Source organism: Amphiura filiformis, chromosome 2, assembly GCF_039555335.1.
Source record: "Amphiura filiformis chromosome 2, Afil_fr2py, whole genome shotgun sequence".
Taxonomy (NCBI): domain Eukaryota; kingdom Metazoa; phylum Echinodermata; class Ophiuroidea; order Amphilepidida; family Amphiuridae; genus Amphiura; species Amphiura filiformis.
In genome coordinates this window covers 8,798,983-8,818,951 of record NC_092629.1, presented here as the reverse complement: position 1 = coordinate 8,818,951, position 19,969 = coordinate 8,798,983, and the positions used below count along the sequence as shown (strand labels likewise).

General features: G+C 34.2%; 1 protein-coding gene across 1 annotated transcript in view; it reads right to left on the bottom strand.

The window, feature by feature from the left end:
* Positions 1 to 12,136, bottom strand: part of LOC140145854 (uncharacterized) — a 41,340-nt gene extending 29,204 nt beyond the window's left edge. Inside the window, exon 1 of the mRNA XM_072167541.1 lies at positions 11,953 to 12,136. The gene's annotated coding sequence lies outside the window, so the exon portion shown is untranslated. The remainder of the gene's footprint in view (positions 1 to 11,952) is intronic.
* Between the last annotated feature and the right edge of the window lie 7,833 nt (positions 12,137 to 19,969).

Here is a 19,969-nt window from a genome sequence, read left to right as displayed (position 1 = left end):
ATTTTTACATTTATTATTTTCTACATAGGCGAAGTTCGAGATACCCGGAGGTAAAGCTGTCTGATCTAGACTATGCTGACGACATAGCCCTCCTAGAAGATTCTGATGCCAAGATGACAGAAACAACTGAAGCCATCCGTGAAACAGCCGGAAAGTTGGGACTTACTGAGCTTCGGGAAAACGGAAATCACGTCACTTGGTCGTTTGAGCTTAGCACCATATGTTCCGATGGGAGATGAAGGCCTCATTAAGGTTGTAGATCAGTTCAAGTATCTGGGAACATATTGTAGTGCTGGTGGATCAAATGCCAAGGAATTGAATCATAGGATTGGCAAAGCATCAGGTGCTTTTAAAGAACTTGAGAAGGTGTGGAAGGACCGGTAAATTAACTTAGACACCACGATGAAATTCTATAATGCTTGCGTTCTTTCTACCCCTCTATATGCTTCTGAATGCTGGACTCTCACTTAGATTAGATGCATTTGATATGAGATGCCAAAGGAAAATTCTCCGCTTCAGATGGACTCAGTATATCACCAATGACTTCATAAGATATCTGACAAAGCAACAGAAGCTCACCACCATCATTAGAAAGCGCCGCTTACAGTGATTTGGTCATCTGCTCAGGATGGATGAGAGTCGCATTCCAAGAAAACTCTACTTCTGGAATCCCACCCACGGAAAGAGAAGACCTGGACGACCTATGACAACTTGGAAGGATGTTATTCAAAGGGACTTGGATAGACTTGGCACCATGTATCAGGTGGTCTATGGAAGAAGCTAAAGTTGCTACCAAGGATCGGGCCATATGGAAGTTTCTCCTACGTCAGACAACAAGTGCAGAAATGCATGATGCTGTCTGGTAGTATGTTCATATGTTTCCAATAATTGAAGTGAAGTATTGATGTATCTTTCCACATGACCAATGTTCATTGCCTACAGGCCTATACAGTAGTGAGTCATTAAAAGAAAAACAATAAAATGTTTTATTTTTTTCCGACCGACCTACCAACCCAAAAAAAATCACACTGGAGGACAAGTGAACTTTTTTTTCTTGGCCTAATGGCTGAGCCCATGATCATTTGGGGTATTTACAATATGTATTTTATTTGGCTATACTTAGTAAGTGAAATATTTCGTGAGGACATCTAACTGCAAGGTCTACATAATGCGTTAGCTTACAGCAGAATAATTTAGGATGCAAACACTTCTACCCTACACATATGTTTCACGTGGACATTTTATTTTTGAAAAGAGAATATATACCAGTGACAATGTATGGAGTATTCAATATGCTTCATTTCCTTAATTTCCACGGTAACCAATATTGGCAAACTTTTTCCAAGGCAACCACCACAAAAATAAATATATAATTAGCTATTAGTAATTGACTCATTCATTTGAAGCTACATCGGTAAGGCCTATTATGAACAGCTTTGAACATTATTGAACATAACAACAATTCAAAAGTACAAAGCTGCCGTGTTAGTAATTTTAGATTGTTAACTCAGAGATTCACTGAGCGGTGAAAAGCTGGTTTTGCACCAATGAGCATGATGAGGTGTGGACAATGGTAGAGTGACTTCTCTTGCCGTGTTTGCGTTGCTCTAATTCATTGGCTAAAACGGCAGCCTTTTACTTTTGACGCTACTAATTAGTCAAAATAACCGATCAGCTTCATTAATCACAAAATATATTTCATTAAGATGGCTTATAACTAGCACTTTGTATAATTTGTATTGCATATCGTCGCCGTCATTTAAATATTTTACTCCTTTTGAGACAAATTGCAAAACATGTTTCTGCCTGTCCAAAGTCACTTGCTTGGCTTGATGAGTGTGTGAATTAGACATTTTACCGCAATGTTTATCTCTTGATGAAGGGTTGATTTTCTTGACTTAAGGGATGGGGTATGAACGTTTGGACAGTATTTATTGTGGGACATTAGAGCACATCAGAGATATCGAATTGCATTCTGAATACGAAGAATGTCCTTCTGATATACAATAATTTTGATTTTTTGAAATTCGCAATGTAATACACATTTTATGGCAAATGATTAAAAATCGATATTTTTAATATTTAAGAGTACTCGAAGTAAACTTTATAAATCTGATGATTTATACTTAAAGTGTATGTAGGTGGGATGAAAAGCCGACGATCAATTGAAAAATTTGACCTTTTGTATTGAAGATATCGATTTTTTCCCCCAAAACACCAAAATAAATTGGGTCTTCAATATGAAAGGTCAAAATTTTCAATTGATCGTCGGCTTTTCCTCCCAGCTACATACACTTTAAGAATATATCATTAGATTTACAAAATTTACTTCGAGGACTGTCATATATCAAAATGTGAAAAATATCAAATTTTAATAATTTGTCATAAAATTTGTATTATATCGTGAATTTCAAAAAATGAAAATTATTTGATATCAGAAAGACATTCTTCGTATTTAGAATGCAATTCGATATGTCTGATGTGCTCTCATGTCAAAAAAAAATACTCTCTAAACGCTCTAAACGCTCATTCCAGATCCCTTAAGGTGGTACTACACTCCTAGACTATGCCATAGTCGAATTTTATTTAAAATATGTTATTATTAGTCATGATGATTGTGATTGAACCCATTTCGTTGAACTCAAAATCATACTGATGGTTATTAAAATTAAAGTATTCAATAGTAAAATGGTCATAAAGAATTAAGAATATCAGATGATTAGTGACAATAAAAGTAATTGAATGCAACATTATCTTGCATAATTATAATGGCTCACTTTAATACTGAAAATTCTGATTTTGGAATCTACCAGTTTATTGATAGCGAACCACGAAAATCCCCACTTGGGAAGCTAACAAACAGAGGGAGTGCGGTGACTGAAAAGATCAGATACAGATGTGAAAATCTATCAGTTCCACACAAATCAATATAAACCAGAGTTTTATGCTCAAATGTAATAGCCAGAGTATGCAAAATGGGCAAGTGGACTACGGAGAAGTCTACTACACTCCCTGATAAATTTTGTAACTAATATTGCATTTTTCTCAAAAAATAACTACACACTGGTAACGAAAGTTATGTGTATTATAGGGGCAAGGAATCCAATTACTTCACTGAAATTTCAGTGATTCAAGACAAGTATTTCATTATATGTTAAGAAATAAAGTACATAAAAGTACATTCTAGCGGTACCACTTTTCTTATCATAAATAACGTACCGCTTGTCTTGAGCCACTGAAACTCCAGTGTAGTAACTGGATTCCTTGCCCCTATAATAGTACAGGAGCAGCAACCTCAAAAAAATGACTTCGTTCACCCTCCACTACATACAAGGTTAGACACCATAAGTAGTTAGTATGGACCCTCTAGATCACTGCTAGGAAGGTAGTGGACTCAAATTGTGGTATCACTTTTTTTACAGGTCATTTTATGTGTGGACGTATAATCGCATAAAATCACCAAAATAGGACAAAATTAAGGGTAGGGAGATATAAATTCCCATAACTCAACTTTTACTCGTGATTTTGAATTTATTTTGGTATGAATATGTAGCTAATTGATTGTTCTAACTGTCTAGTATTATTTGAAAGCAAACCTAGGTTTCATTTGATCATGATTGGAAGTGGCCAGTCCATACACTAGTGAAAAATCAGATTTTTCACAACAATGCGCAGGGTGGGTGTTTTGTGACATTTGCTTCAAATTTTACTATTGTGCCAATTTCTATTTTTAAAATTAATTAAGTTTCCTTTTTTTAATTTTGTTTTTAATATCAAGCATATCTAGGCAAACTTTGATGTTCTGGTTCAAATATTTATGTATAAGCATGTTTGCTTGCATGTTGGTTTGTGTTGTGTGGGTTTGGGGTAGGTGTGTGTGGGTATGTGGGGGTGGTGCGGGGTGTGTATAGGGTTCAGGGTTGGGGTGTTTTACATGTTTTAATATGTCACTCGGCTGAACTATATAAGTTCTATTAACAAAATTTGTTTGTTAAGTTGCCATTCATGTAATATTTTGAATATTTATATGTGTGGGGTGAGATCAACCGCTGTTTGTCAGGAAAATAGACTGAAAATGTAAAAAAATTGTTACTTTTCCACATGTAGCAGCGTGTGTAACAATATTAAGGGGTAGGGGAAATATAAACCATCATAACTCAACTTCAACTCATGATAATGAATTCATTTTGGAATTAATATGTAGCTAATTGATTGTTCAAACGTGTTAATATTATTTTAAAGCAAAGCAAACATTAATTGTCAGGTAGATAGCCATAAAATGTGAGAAAAGGTTACTTTTCTATGTATAACCATGTCAAATATGGCATTATTAAGGGGTAGGGAAATAAAACCACCATAACTCAACCTTTACTCATAATAATGAATTCATTTTGGTATCAACATGTAGCTAATTGATTGTTCTAACTTTCCAGTATTATTTTTAACAGAAAAACCATAAGATAGACATAAAATATGATACAAATGTTAATTTTCCAATGTGTAACAGCGTAACATTTGACAATATTAAAGGTTAGGGGACGTACAAACCAACGTAACTCGACATTAATTCATTATAATTCATTCATTTTGGCATTAATATATAGCTATTTGGTTGTTGTAATCTTTTAAAGCAAAATAACCATTAATTGTTAGCTGGAAAGACATAAAATGTTTTAAAAAATGTCAATTTTTCATGTGTAGTACCGTAAAATATGACAATATTAATGAATTCATTTTGGTAACAATATGTAGTTAATTGTTAGTTCTAACTTTCTAGTATTATTTAAAAGCAATTAAACCATAAGTTGTGAGGTAGATAGACATAAAATGTACGAACATGTTTATATTCAATGTCTAACAGCGTAAAATATGACAATATTAAGGGGTAAGGGGACATACAAATCACCAAAACACAGGTTTCAATGACGTAAATGAATTCCATTTTGGTATCAATATGTAGCTATTTGATTGTTCTCATTTTCTGGCATTATTTTAAAAACAATTAAACCATTAGTTATCAGGTAGTTAAACATACAATATGAGAAAAATGTTAATATTCAATGTCTAACAGCGTAAAATATGACAATATTAAGGGGTAGGGGACATACAAATCACCAAAACTCAAGTTTTACTGATGAAAATGAATTCATTTTGGTATCAATATGTAGCTATTTGATAGTTCTAACCTTCTAGTATTATTTTAAAAGCAATTAAGCCATTAGTTGTCCGGTAGATAGACATAAAATGTATGAAAATGTTAATATTCAATGTCTAACAGCGTAAAATATGACAATATTAAGGGGTAAGGGACATACAAATCACCCAAACTCAAGTTTTACTGATGAAAATGAATTCATTTTGGTATCAATATGTAGCTATTTGATAGTTCTAACCTTCTAGTATTATTTTAAAAGCAATTAAGCCATTAGTTGTCCGGTAGATAGACATAAAATGTATGAAAATGTTAATATTCAATGTCTAACAGCGTAAAATATGACAATATTAAGGTGGCTGTGTACTCTCAGACATGCATGTAGTAAAAGTGCAATAACTTTGTAATTATTCGCGCAAGACATATAAAAGTATACATTTTTATGAAGGCAAGACACCAATAAATCTTAATATAAATACAGATTTGGGGTAAAAACAACAATTCTGAAGAAAATCACAAAAAGTGAGTTTTTGGCAATATTTGTTAGGTACATCATAACAAAAAACACTCTTTCCAAAATAATTTATTTTGTTTTTAGCTCAATCTTGAGGCTCCATTCCAAAAACGTTTTTTTTATTTTTTTGATATTGGCCTTATTTTTTGAGATATTGACCATATAAGGCATCAAATTGAACTTTTAAAAATTCACAACGCCTATTTGCACAAAATGCTGCCTAAAATCGGAAATAGACCAAAATATAAAAAAATGAGAAAACAGTTTCTTGAGTCGATCATGCTTTTTACAATGATCATATTTGCTTACCTATAGATGCTGTATTTATTGAGTTATCGTGTACCTAAATCGTCATTTTACCGAGAAAATGAACATTGAAATAATGGCCGTTGAAGTTTAAAGTGTTCACATTTTGCACTTTCATCGAATCTCACAGGAGAATGCGGCAGTTTTCGTTTTTGTACCTTATATTACGTGAACATCGACAGCCCCAATCCATTCATAACTTGATATTTAAATCGGGGAAAGAACTTGAAAAACCCACATTTTATCAGCTAAAACGGAGCCATTTGACCACTAGGTTTTTGTGAAATCAGTGCTTCCGTGGTGTTTCCATAAGATGCGCCGCGCATGCAGATAAGCGTCGCGTATGCGTAGCGTATTTGTGCGTTAACAAATTGCGCGATACGCAACGCGATGCGTTGTTGCGCGCGTGTACCCTGCTGGTTCAACAAAGATTTTCTTTCCTTTTCAATTTCAAACACGAGTGGAATAGTGAAATAAAATCCTTAAAATATTGCAGTTGGAGTTTACAAATCTGGATTTTCATTCCTTGTATTTATAAACAACATAACAAAGTACAAACATATCAAAAAAACTTAATTTTGCGAAAAAAACAATGTCTAGAATACACAGCCGCGTTAAGGGGTAAGGGGACATACAAATCACCAAAACACAGGTTTCACTGACGAAAATGAATTCCATTTTGGCATCAATATGTAGCTATTTGATTGTTCTTATTTTCTGGCATTATTTTAAAAGCAATTAAGTTTCCCACGAGGGGTTGAAGGTCATAATGGGGCCAATACTAAAAAATTATCCTATCATGTTGTAATGTTGTAATCTCAAATTGTTCCTCTCATCGCTAAGAATTTAAAAAAGACAATTGTCATAGTTCTACGAAGCTTAGTTCAGGGTTATAACGTCGAATATATCAATATCATAAATAAAGGTCAAATTTTTAAAATGGTCCAATTGCACCAATTAACGTAAGAAACCTCAATCGTATACTACATTCAAATTTTGGTGCAACGATTTGTATTCCTGTGTTCCCATTCACAGTTAAGGGATCTAAAATGAGCGTTTATTGTGTTTCGACAGTATTTTTTGTGGGACATGAGAGCACCTCAGACCTATCGAATTGCATTCTGAATACGAAGCATGTCTTTCTGATATCAAATAATTTTCATTTGAAAATTACAATATAATACAAATCTTATGACAAATTATAAAAATTTGATATTTTTCAAATTTTGATATATAACAGTCCTCGAAGTACATTATATAAATCTAATGATATATTCTTAAAGTGTATGTATCAGGAAGGAAAAGCCGACGGTTAATTGAACATTTTGACCTTTCATATTGAGATATGGATTTTTTCCCAAAAAGACCTGATTTTTTATGTGTGTTTTGGGAAAAAATCCATATCTTCAATACGAAAGGTCAAAATTTTCAATTGATCGTCGGATTTTCATCCCACCTACATACACGTTAAGTATAAATCATCAGATTTATAAAGTTTACTTCAAGTACTGTTAAATATCAAAAATATCAATTTTAATGATTTGCCATAAAATGTGTATTAAATTGCGAATTTCAAAAATCAAAATTATTTGATATCAGAATGACATTCTTCGTATTCAGAATGCAATTCGATATGTCTGATGTGCTCTAATGTCCCAAAATAAATACTGTCCAAACGTTCATACCCCAGCCCTTAATGCAGCCAAAGTTGAGTTATGGTAATATTTCCCCTACCCTTAATATTATCATATTTGACACTGTTACACATGGAAGTTTTTTCTCACATTTCCTTTGTATCTACATAACAACTAATGATACCAGAACGTTCGATGAATTCATTATCAAGAGTAAAAGTTGAGTTATGGGAGTTTATATTTCCCCTACCTTGATATTGTCATATTTAGGGACCGTTCACAAACACTTGTAAGGGGGCCTGATGCAAAAGGGGGTCTGAAAATTTTGACCCTCCTAAGGGGGGCCTGAAAAAATGATCAAAAATTTTCCTGGAAAAATTGAGTTTATATGATTTTCTATGGGGTTGACCCATAATGTTCATGTCAAAAAGGGGGCCCTACAATTTTTGAGGTCTGTAAAGGGGGGGGCTCGAAAGAATATTTTGCGATGAAATTTTTTTGCATCAGGCCCCTCCCCCTTACAAGTGTTTGTGAATGGTCTATTACGCTGCTAGATATAGAAAATGACTTCTTCTGACAGTTTCTGTGTATCTACCTGACAACTAATGATCGCTTTGTTTATAGAAAGTTAGAACAGCCAATCAGATACATTTTGATAACTTTTGATACCAAGATGAATTCATTTTCATGAGTAAAAGTTGAGTTATGGCAGTTATATATTCCCCATACCCCTTAATATTGTCATATTTACGCTGTTAGACATAGAATATTTACCCTTTGCTCACAGTTACTGTGTATCTACCTGACAACTAATGATCGCTTTGCTTTGAAATAATACTAGAAAGTTAGAACAATCACTTAAATACATTTTGATACCAATTAAGATGAATTCATTTTCATGAGTAAAAGTTGAGTTGTGGCAGTTTATATTTCCCCTACCCCTTTTTCATGAGTAAAAGTTGAGTTATGACAGTATACATTTCCCCTACCCCGTAATATTGTCATCTTCACGCTGTTAGACATAGAAACGTTACCTTTTCCTCACAGTTTCTGTATATCTGTCTGACAACTAATGGTTGCTTTGCTTTAAAATTATACTACAAAGTTAGAACAGTCACTTAGATACATTTTGCTACCAAGATGAATTCATTTTCATGAGTAAAAGTTGAGTTATGGCAGTTTATATTTCCCCTACCCCTTAATATTGTCATATTTACGCTGTTAGACATAGAAAACGTACCCTTTTCTCACAGTTTCTGTGTATCTACCTGACAACTAATGGTCGCTTTGCTTTAAAATAATACAAAAAGTTAGAACAATCAATTAGATATACATATTGAATTGAATTGAATAGAATTAATACCAAGATGAAGTCAATATCATGAGTAAAATATTGAGTTCTGATGATTTATTTTCCCCTACCCTTAATATTTTTCTATGTTATGCTGATATACGAGGGAAATCAACATCAGTTTTGTTGGGTTTTTGGGTTTTTTAACATTTTTGTCTTTTTCCCAGTGGTTACTCACGTCCTACACATAAATATTCACATCAATGGAAACTTAACGGATTTTGTAAATGGAAGTTGGTGCAGTGAAGTGACATATTAAGACATGTACACACACATTCATCCCCTCACCCCCACACATACCCTATGTACACCCAGCACCCCCCCCCACACACACACCCCCACACACACACCTCGTCCCACAGACACCCCAACGAACTCATACATATTATAATGATTGGAACTGTTACAATAATGTTTCCCTTGGCATTAAAAACAAAATTAAACATTAAAATTTAAATTAAAAAATTAAAAATGGAAACTGAATCAATTTTGAAAATATAAAGTGGTATAGTTGTGAGATTTGAGGCCAATGTCAAACTTTACACATATGGTTTAAAAAATCAGATTACCACTCATTTATGGACTATATACTTCCAAATATGCTCAAATGAAACCTGTTTTTGTTTTAAAATAATACTAGAAAGTTAGGAAAATCATTTAGCTACATATTGATACCAAAATGAATTCAAAATCACGAGTAAAAGTTGAGTTATGGGAATTTATATCTCCCCTACCCCTTAATTTTGTCCTATTTTTGGTGATTTTATGCGATTATACGTCCATACATAAAATGACCTGTAAAAAAAAGTGATACCTCAATTTGAGTCCACTACCTACCTGGCAGTGATCTAGAGGGTCCATACTAACTACCTATGGTGTCAAACCTTGTATGTAGTGGAGGGTGAACCAAGTCCTTATTTAGGCCCCCTGTGGGATCTTGCTCCTAGACTATAATATACATAACTTTTGTTAACAGTGTGTTAATATTATTTTTTGAGAAAAATTAATCACAAATTTATCAAGCGGTGTAGTACCACCTTAAGCAAATATTCTGTTGATTTGGGTGTACCATTTATATTTAATGTATGAATAATGCACTTTTGTCGCATGTGTCTCTGATGATGAACAGTAAATTTAGGCAAAAATATCACATTTTCATCATAATTGCCAAGAAAAAGTAAAACGTTCATGCCCTTCAATGTCCTTTTAAAATAATTCAACTGAAAGTAAAATGCGATATTATACCAGCTAACATTCAGTCTATATGTGACCGTACGCCATGAATGAGCCGTGAAGTCGGCAAATTGTATTCTCAATTACAGTGTAAAATGTGCATGAAGGTCGTATTCATAGGTACCTCAAGTTGGTGCTACATGTATCTCATTTGGCTAGTGGCAGTAAAACACCTTTTAAACCAATCAATAATCCTATTGTTGAAGAGGATAATGAGCTTCTACCTACGTCTATAGAATTCTTAAATAGCTCAAGTCTTTGTTTGCTTTGGCTAAATCCTGTTCAAGTGGCGGGTTACAAAATATTGTATTTTGATAAGGTATGTATAACCCACAGCACTGTAAAAATGATTGTAAATTAACGGACGCCCGTATTTCCAAATTTCCCGTAATTTTACGGGAACCAGCCGTAAGCAAAATGGCAAAATTTGTTGTTTTTACGGGATAACCGGAAAATTTGGTTTCCCCGTACTCAAAGTTTTACTTTCAATCTGTTTAAGCAGGATTAAGTGGGAGTCAATACACATGGGTTTGTAGTATTACATGGGGGTGTGTGGGTGGGTGTGGAGGTAGGTAAGCTTAGGTAGGTGGTTCTAATCACAAAAAAGGTGTTTGATTACGGCTGGTTCCCGTAAAATTACGGGAAATTTCGAAATACGGATGATTTGAAATGACCACCAAATATGACTTTGATTATTATTACCAGCAAAGTGGAAAGGGAGACACATGTGCATGTAGAACCTAAATAAGGTACCATTTTGTTGAAAGAGCAAAGTTCAACAAACCATAAACCCACTTCTGCATATCGTTTGAAGTCAAATGATGTATCATTTTAAAGCTTATGATATATATTTTCTAAACAAGATTGACCAGGCCGACTTTACGGCTTGTTTGTGGTGGACGGTCACATATGACATTACCTTAGGCAGCCACCTATATTTATAAATACGCATTTATAAATATACGCACGTGACCCATTGGCACGACATACTAAGATCAGCTAACGTGACCGAATCCTCATGCTATTGAAAAGGGTATGAACTCTTTAGATAAATATCATCAAATTCAAGTATTAATTGAATAGCAAAATAAGTAAACATGGGGGATTCCGAATTTGTAATATGTTAACTATCAAAAACGACATTTTAAAGTATTTGTTGACGGAAAAATATTTATCGACGGAAATGTTTACAGTATAATCAAAAAGTTGAACAAAATAGACAATTTTACTGCACGGTCTCATGTTGTTTACCGCCTTTGCATTCAAATGTACAGGAAGACCACCCCATATGTAGGTCACTTCGAGACTTACTGTCTACGAACTGTTATGGCAGCACGGAGATATTTACGTGCGTATTTAATAAATACGTATTTATAAATAGTGTCTAAGCATACTGTTAGGTAAAATATCAATTGTCGGCTACACTTGCCCGTCCTGTAAAATTGCTATATACGGCGATACCTTTCACCAGGTCACTTGGCCTTCGTCAGCGTTATCTTCTAGATTTTAGCTATTTTAAAATGTAGGCCTATATATATCAGGTTTAGGCCCCTACCTGCTGCCTTACATAATAATGTATTTCAATTATGGTTAACTGTCAGAGTAGTCTGCCCCCTTAACTGCAGCTATAACGTTGTAACTGGAAACCCACGTAAATTTACTTTACTCCTTATATGGTTTGGGTATTTATAATTATTATTTACGTCTCATTTCACGCATTTTTGGCTCAACATTTAATTTGGATGCATATGTATGTACTTACCGTTTTCTGCTCCACACATATAAAGTTGTGAATTCCATGCAACCAGAGATAAAAACCCGCAAGTAACCATTTGATTAGTGCATAGTTTGAACTCAGTTGAATCCAAGATTGAATACAATTACTCTTCGCGAATTATTATTATAGTGGATTCCCTGAGAGTAGTCTTATTTATATCATGCGACGAATATAATTTCAGCTTTTATAAAAATGCCAGGAAGTGCATCGAAATATAATATGCATCATTAACCTTGGAAATGTTAACATTCTGCCGGATATTATTCCTTTATTAAAGCTATAAATGACAGTCAGCAAACAACGTACACAACAAAATACAACCATAACAACATCACAATATCGTTGATTATTGCTTTTAGTCTGGACAGCAATATAATCTTGCGCATATTTCTTGTTAAAAGCAAAATTCCACTTGGGGTGTAAAGTGCCGAAATGTATTGTGCCATTTTTTTCCAAATGGGGTAAAGGTGTAAAATCCAAGATGGCCGCCAGTTATCTATAAAAAATCATCATGGTCCGATTAAGTTATAATATCTCAAACTCTTCCTCTTATCCTGCTCTTATTATAAGAATCAAAAAATCAATAGTCGCATATTTCTAGCATACTTGGTTTAGTAGGCCCTATGTTAGAGGTTAAAATAGGCAAAAGCGCAATGACCTTTTTTGCAAAGGTCAAATATCACAGTTCTCCGCGTCAAGTAAAAATGGTCTCAAATTATTGTTTTTGACACAAGGAATCAAAATAAAATAGTTTGACATTTCTGCATTTTAGTATGTATATAGAACTGGGGTCAATGGTCAAACACCATATGACCATAATGTAACCTTGACCCTATATGATCTAGCATTAACATTTTGAGTCCATAGCAATGCAAAACTACATTGTCGTGTTCCTTGGGCCAAGCTAAATAATTTGAGACCATTTTTCGTTTAATTGACCTTTTATCTATTTTACCATCTGACCCTTTGGCTTTTTTGTTCCTTACGATAAGACGCAGAGTATGAGGTATTGCACAACTTGATCGTAACACGTTGAATATTGTATGGTTAACTGGCGGCCATCTTGGATTTGACACCCTTCCCCTATTTGGAAAAGTGGCACCCCGGTGTTTTGAACAATTGACACCCTGCTTTTAACAAACATTCTGCATGACATTTCCATTTACAACATACTTGCCCTGACTATAATGATGTAAACGCATCCAAAATCGGAAGTCTATTGTGAGCCGAGCCGAGCACAAAAGCCATAAAATTGATATCATATCGGAATAGTCAAGATATGGATGATTGAATGTAATCATGGTAATAAGGCATAATTAGTATACAATTATTGAATGTTTATGAGTTCAATGGTAAGAATATTTTCACGAGGTGAAGTATGGATTGTTCCATTCAACGAGGCTTGGCATTGAACGAATAGAAAAATTCAATATTTGTTTTATATAACTCATACTCAACTTCTTTTTCTTCCAATTGATTTTATAAATCACCAGGAAAACAAAATAAATTAAAAAATATTACAAACTGTATTTATTTTAAATGCGACACACATACCTATTATAATAATTGGCGGGTCAAGTCACCGTACGCGATATATAATACGCTCGCGTCTATTGCCATGGTAGCTTCACGTGAGTGCAATGAAAAATGGACTATTGCACTGGCGTGGAGTGCAATAGTCTTTTTCTATAAATAGCAAAAATAATCAATAGTAATTGACCAATCATATGATAAGAATCTGTGCATGAGTTATATAAAATAAGTTTCAATGTCATTTACTGTGTAGAAGGGTACGTGTTAATGCGGATCAATCATGAATAATGTTCTCTAAATTGAATATAACACCGGAATAGACCGCCGTCAGAGATGGTTCTTATTGATCGATAGTGTACACCGAGTGCCGGTCACTTCAAGCGAGTGGAACATGTTATGGTATGCAAATTCATACTCTGTTTTCATATTCATATTCTGTTTTTATTTGCCAATTTTCAAATCGCATCACATTCCACTCAATCGTAAATACATTTGAGTTAGTGACTGTTTACAGAGAATATATTAGACACTAGTCTTGGTTGAATATTTTGCGGATGTTATTTGGCACTTTGCACTCACATCCAATCAAGCTTAAGGACATTCAGAAAAGAGCTCTGAGAAATATCCTTGGGTCCATTAGGGGCTGTGCAATAATTATGAGCCCTGGGGGAGGGTAAAATTGGGGGGCAAGAAATTTTTGGCGACCCGAAAGGGGTGGCAAGCAATTTTGGCAAGCCGAGAGGGGGCAAGCGATTTTTGGCACACATTCATGGGGACCCTTTTAAATAAAACGCTCTAAAAAGGCTTAGGAAAACAGTACGGAAACGCGTAAGTATGCAAATTCTCCTGCTCGCTGTGCTCGCAACATGTATATAGACCATTTAAGGTTTGTAAATTGGGATCCCAACAGTAACAGCAACCTCAAGTGGAATCTCTCGAGATCAATGACAAAGCAATTTTTTGTATATTTTGTACAAAGTTATAGTTAATTATATTCATTATTATTTATTACTGTGCTTTCATTCTGTTACTTTGAATTGAAGGTGAGGATTCGCTTGGTATAACATTAACAAGATTCTTCAGTTTGCTAAGTATCGTGCTTTTTGTTGTCGAGCATCTTCTTTTAATTTCCGTTTTTCAGCTCGTTTCTTTCTAATAATAATAATAATAATAATGCATTTATAATGCGCCATCTATCTAGACAACCTATTCCGAGGCGCAAACATTGAACAATTAAAAATTAACACACAATTATAAAAACAGTCACATGGTCGTGTGTCTTGAGCTCGCCACCAAAAATAGGTGGCGACGTTACATTTTGCCAAAGTCGACTCAAAACAAATGATGATATCTCTGTCAAGCAAGAAGTTATTGTCATGCTTGTGGTCTCATTTTATTGCCAAATAGAATGCACTTTCAACCCTGTAAAAAGAAATACTTGAACTTTTTTAATACTGACACTATGCTTCATAGAATTCAGAATGGGCAGGGTGGCGGTGGTGGGGGATGTGGTGGTGGGGGATGTGGTACACACAAACTCTATGGGATTGGTATTTTTAGTGCGTAATCTGCTTCTGTAAAGGCTGTAAATTGGATTTGGATTATATTTAGCATCTAAAAGACTCATGGCCTTACAGCTAAACAATTCTACTAATTGTTTTTAATCATTTATGATTGGTTTAGTCTAGAAAATACAAAATTTTCCATTACAAAAGTACCCGTTGTCATATTAAACACTGTAGTAAGTAATGCAGATGTCTTCAAAATCTAAAAGTTACTGTAAAATTTTAATTACTTGCCCTATCATAGTCAAAGTATAGATTTTCTGAAGGGAAATTTGACGAGGAATCTAAATATGGACATATTTTTTCTGTATGGTTAGGGGGAAAATGTTTAGGTTCAAAATATGTTGAATTGTAAAAAAATCTAACATACTTTGGGACACCCTATATTCCGAGATTACCAAACAGCTGTGATTTTGGTTTCTTCCAAAGTCAGTTGGCTCTCCATATCCTCTAACCAAATGAATGTTGTTTACTTCCAGTTTATTACTGTAAGTTGGTAATAAGCAATGCATTGAGTGACCCATTTTTTATCAAAATCTTTTTTATTCCACCCTGTATAACTTGCAGGTCACCCTGTATAATGAGTTGAAATGTATATATTTGAATTGCTTATGCCTTCAGCTTTCCAAAAATGTATACTGTTGCTAGTTAAGGGTTGACGATTGTCGAGATAATCTAATTAGAAACCCGGTTGGTGTAAAAATTCATAATATTTGTCATGTAACGCTAAGGGTGGCGAGTTCAGGACACACGGCCACATATAGAAGTCAATTATCATAAGCAATCTTAAACAGATGAGTTTTTAAAGTCTTTTTGAAAATATCAAGTGAATCACAAATACGCAGATTTAAAGGAAGCAAGTTCCAAAGTGCAGGTGCACAAGCATAGAAGGCCCGGTCGCCAAATGACAGGGTTCGAGGTTTGAGTACGGTTTTACTGCCAAAATGGGGGAAAAATGAAGTTCATGTTATCATAACATTATACATGTTTTCTGGACTAGAATTTTGTGCTGAGTCCATTTCTGAAGTTTTTAATACACAGGGTATCACCATTTTAAAGATATGTAACAAATTCTAAGCGCATGTTGTTTTTACGAAGAATCCTGGGAGTCTACTTGGAACACAACTGTATTTAAAAACAGTTACAGAGCATTATTACTTCAGTTAAGTTGTTTTGAATCTATAAATATGTTAAACAAACTATAAAGACTGCTTTAAAAACACTGTTCTCATGTATGAAAATTAAATGATGTTGGTACTGAGGCCCCTGTATTCCTATATATTTAGTAAACATATAGCGGTCAGGTTTGGTGTCAAGAAAATAAATCTATTGATGTCTAAACTCATAAAGAAATGATATTCTTAAAGTGTTAATGTATAACTGATTACCTTTACACAATCTTAAAATGTTTATACTGAAGCGCAGCATACAAATGTAGCACTTTATTCACCCCTGACATCAGAAATGGCTTGTTGATAGCGCAACTGAATATTGTGTGATCTAGCAGCATGGGCTGCATCAACTTTTTTTTTGATAAATGGTTGATGTGATGAGCTGGTACAGAACTAAAGTTCTCTTCACCATACCACTTGACTATTACTTGATTCTGATTCAGTTTTCTCAGTATAGAACTTCAGATAGATGTTCAGGTACATCAGTTGGGGAAATGACTTTAGCTGGATACCAGTAGCAACCATGCTTTGCCCATACTACATCTCCCGGTGTGAAAGATTCTTCATCATCGGTGGTCGTATTATCATCAGATCATCCCTTTATAATTACATATTTGAGGGCACAACATGAAAGGCATTGACTGCTCTTCCTGGAATAACTTTTATGGGTGTGACCTTTGGGTTTAAGGGGTTGATACATCAGAAAAATGGCGTGAACCTCAAAATGGAACAAAATCTGAGTCGTAAAAAAATTATTTTGAAAAAAGTATACATGGCATCATTCCACAAATCTAATCGATTGTGGGGATTGGTAGAGTGCACAATCGATCAACTTTTCAGAGCTGTACCTCCATAAGTTTTTCCGAAATAATTTTTTTTACAATTTGCCATATTTTTTTCACGCTTAGGGGTATGGGTAACATTTTTGCAATTTTCTTCAATTTCTCTTTTTTTAAGGAAGTTAAAATTATTATCAGTGTGTGGCAAATTGAAATATCATTAAAATGAGGGGTTAATGAGGTCTCTAGCCTCTTTAGATCAAATTTTATGGCGAAACTAAGATACAAATCTCTCGAAAATGACCTTTTTTTTTCACTTTCAAGTTCAACTTTATCCGGGTATGGTATACAAAGTAAGCGATGAAATCAATTAAAAACAGTTTTATTTGAACAAATAAACCATCAGGTAATACAAAATAACAGAGAAAGACAACATTTATCTATATAGTAGAAAATATTAGGGATTAAAAATTAATGGTGAATTTTTTTTTCACCTAAAACTGGTCATTTTCAGTAAAAAATGGCCATAAATCCATATTTAACCCAAAAACGACTTAAGATACAGTATTCTAAGTTAGAAAAATAGAAAATTCAGACATTTTTACCTTAGAAATACTATATATGCTCATTTTTAGAAGTATTCTTCACACCTAAATATTTTTTTCACACATTTGGCAGTGAAACCGTACTCAAACCTCGAACCCTGTCAAATGATGAAGAAGTCCGTGGAACTGAAAGAAGACGTTTATCCGATGATCTAAGGTTACGTGATGGAATATAAAAATTGATAAGTTCACTGATATAAGAAGGTGCCATGTCATGGAGCGCTTTCCAGGTGAGAAGAAGGAGTTTGAAATGAATGCGATACCGAATTGGTAACCAATGCAGACGTTGTAAGACGGGTGAAATATGGTCAAATTTCCTAGTCCTTGTGAGCATGCGTGCAGCAGCATTTTGAGCCTGTTGAAGTTAATGAGTTGTCGTTCAGTGATTCCATATAATAAAGCATTTCCATTGTCAAGCCGTGATGTGACTAAAGCGTGGACAAGTGTTGCAGCAGTATCATAATCGAGCACTTTGCGAATTTCATTAATGTTTCTAATCTGAAAATAAGTTGATTTGCACACATTTTTGATGTGTACGTCCATTGAGAGAATGTTGTCAAATATAATTCCTAGATTGCGAGTATTAGTAGAAGCTTGAATGTTGGCAGAATCAATTTGAAGAGAGTTGGAGCGAAGTTTTGATTGATTATATTTGGAGGTGATAATAAGAAGTTCAGTTTTGTCATCATTTAATTTCAATTTATTTACAGTCATCCATGATTTAATGTCCTTGATACATAATTCAATTTGCGAACGTGAAGAAAATTCATCTGATGCACTATCTAAATCAAAAGATAAATAAAGCTGTGTATCGTCGGCGTACATGCCGGGCGTACATGTGAACTTGTAATCCATGCTTGCGGGCGATGTTAGCTATTGGAGACGAGTAAATGGTGAAGAATTGAGGTCCTAATACAGATCCTTGGGGGACACCGAAAAGGAGTGGAATGAATGATGACAAACAACCATTGATGTTGACAGCCTGCAATCTGTCGGTCAAATAATTCTATATATAATCAGTAATAAGTTCAACAATGGTGTATAGATATGGGTTAGTGGCAGAATTAATGGGCAAAATAACTGTAACACACCACGCAAATACAGATGGGGGTAGAGTAATCAGCCTGGTTTGAACCAAGATCCCGAGGATGCATATTGAAGCCCAACAACAGAAATCTATGCCGACTATAATGGCTGTTACTGTAGTTGTGAGCTTGATCTATTTTTTCTTATTAAGGGTATGTCCAGATTGCTCGGAAGATTTGTAAACTGCCTTGACTATTTCAATGTAACACTGCCTTGACTATTTCAATGTAACAGACAAGTATTACCCGGTAACATACAAAGTTAAGGCCTAAGAAAACGGCTGTTGAAAAAAGAGTCTATTAACCATTGGTACTATACGAGTTGGTGGTATATAGCTCAAAATACACACTGTCCCCAATAAAGTGTTTTACGTTTGGACAGTATTTATTTTGGGACATCAGAGCACATCAGACATATCGAATTGCATTCTGAATACGAAGAATGTCATTCTGATATCAAATAATTTTGATTTTTGAAATTCGCAATTTAATACACATTTTATGGCATATCATTAAAAATTGATATTTTTGATATTTAACAGTACTTGAAGCAAACTTTATAAATCTGATGATTTATACTTAAAGTGTATGTAGGTGGGATGAAAAGCCGACGATCAATTGAAAATTTTGACCTTTCGTATTGAAGATATGGATTTTTTCCCAAAACACCAAAAAAAATTAGGTCTTTTGGGAAAAAAATCCATATCTTCAATATGAAAGGTCAAAATTTTCAATTGACCGTCGGCTTTTCCTCCCTGCTACATACACTTTAAGAATATATCATTAGATTTATATAATTTACTTCGAGGACTGTTATATATCAAAAATTTGAAAAATATCAAATTTTTATAATTTGTCATAAAATTTGTATTATATTGTGATTTTCAAAAAAAAATTATTTGATATCAGAAAGACATGCTTCGTATTCAGAATGCAATTCGATAGGTCCGAGGTGCTCTCATGTCCCACAAAAAATACTGTCGAAACACAATAAACGCTCATTTTAGATCCCTTAAGTTTGCTGAAGTTATGGTCAATGCTAGTGGCAGTCTAATGCAGACATGTGAATTTTCATAAAATTTAAAACTTTTTTCTGACAAAGCGGATGGAACAGTGCCTAATAATTGAAAAGATCCATTTCAAAATCACAACAATTTTTCCTAATTTGCGCGTAGAATAGGGACACCTGATAGAAATAAACCCGTCTATGCTTATCAATAGAGAGATTGCGAAATTTACGTGAAACGTGACACGGGAACGCGA